The sequence below is a fragment of the Glossina fuscipes genome, unplaced genomic scaffold (genome assembly GCF_014805625.2).
Source record: "Glossina fuscipes isolate IAEA_lab_2018 unplaced genomic scaffold, Yale_Gfus_2 60360, whole genome shotgun sequence".
Classification (NCBI taxonomy): Eukaryota; Metazoa; Arthropoda; class Insecta; order Diptera; family Glossinidae; genus Glossina; species Glossina fuscipes.
In genome coordinates this window covers 18078-20025 of record NW_024002776.1, presented here as the reverse complement: position 1 = coordinate 20025, position 1948 = coordinate 18078, and positions in this window count along the sequence as shown.

Sequence of the window (1948 nt, the reverse complement as noted above, 5' to 3'; positions counted from 1 at the left end):
CCTTATTTGTTTATGTTCGAGAGATTTTCAGATTTGATGTGAAAACTTTATTAAGAAAAAATTGAAGACACATTGGAAGCTTTACATATATGGCTGGATTACGTAACAATTAAAACACAAGCTTAATATACCCCGTCCCATAAGTGGTGCAGGATGTAATGTAGCATTATCGATCTGTCGCACTCTACCGCTTTTACAAGTTATTGATAAGTTTACATTTTATTACATTGACACCTAACCTAGTTAAGATAGCCTAATTTAGTTGTAACCCATATTACTCGTAATTCTAGCAATAACCTATTTTAATTATATTATTCGCTTAAGTCAGCATTAAATTATTAGTTATATAAGACACCAGACCATACCTCAGTCAGGTCATAATATAAGCAAGTATCTAAAAGAAAAGTAACAAATAAAGACTTTAAAATAATCCACTAAACAAAAGAACATTTAATTTTGAGTGGTGTCACTACAGTAACAGCCACAGCCAACTAGTATATGCCTGATAGCACGTTACAGCTCATGTAAAGATTTTTCAACACATTTCTCTCACGTCGGCGTACCAAACTTCATCCCCCGTAGATTGAACTTAAGAACGCAAAACGGACAGACAAGCAGACAAGCAATCTTCTCATATGCTTCCGAATGTTTAAGAATGCGACGCAAGAGAAAGCTGATCTGTGTTTATTTCGACGGTCAAGCCGCCATAAAGGCCCTAACAGTGCAAACGATAATATTTAGGCTTGTTTTGGAGTGGCTTCAAACATCAATTCGGCTCGAAAAACGCAATGACGTTCTCCTAATATGGGTGCCTGCCCATTCGGGTGTTGAAGGCAACGAAAAGGCATACAGTCTACTTAAAAAGGAGGCCTGATCCCTTCTCCGCTCAGCAAAATGCTTCTGAACTGGAAAAATTCATAGACATTATAAACCCGTTGTCGCTGCTCGCGGATGTACTACTTCATCTCGCAAACATTCGTAGAGAGCTTTGCTGCGCCCGTGTAAAACGGTAAGGTTTTTAGATCGTTGAAAATTTCTCCGGGTCCGTCAAATGGTCTGGTTCTTCTTCGGGTCTTCAATTTCATAGCCCACGCTATTAATTAAAAAGTAATAATCTTTTGTTTTGTACCCGCTTATCGACGTTAAGATTTGTCGCGACATCATTTTTTCGATGCGTTCCGTGATTTGAATCGAAGATCTCATGCGTTTCTTGTTCACTTCTTCTTGAATTTTTAAGAAAAATTTTTCTATTAGATCTTGGCTTACGTTAGTGAAATTTGTCACTTGTTTCACCAGATCGCAAGTGTGCTGCGTAATTTTCATTTCCTTTCTTACGAATTCGTTTTCGTTGATAGGAGCCTGCACGCTCGCAGAGATCATGTCGCTGACGAATTTGCATGTTTGAACCGTGCCTTTTCCTAGGCAGCAAGCTCACGGCCAGGAGTCCCTTTTCACCCAAAACATAACGTGTTCCTTTCATAAATTTGATAATTTTCTTAAAGATTCCATAATATACATATCGGAAAACTGTTTACATTATACTTGATGGAAGAGTGATATCATGTGACGGTAATTGTGTATGTTTTCTTTTTTTGCTCCGGAGGACCATATTGTTTACACAATTTCCGTCTTTATATCAAGACCGGGTCAGTTCTTGGCCCTCTTTTGTGGAACATCACGCATGACGATGTCCTGAGGTTGGAGCTGCCCACCGGCACAACGGGTATTGGATTCACCGATGACGTTGCGATAGTGGTGGTCGCAAAGCATATTCCCGATATAGAAGCGAAAGCTACCGAGGCAAGCATGCGTATCAAAGGGTGGCTAAATAAGGTGGGCCTAGAGCTGGCTGAACACAAAACGGAAGTCGTGCTTGTGAGCAGCCGGAAGAAGCTAGAGATCGATCACATTCCATCATGAGCCTCCCTCTCCAATTACGCTCCCTCAT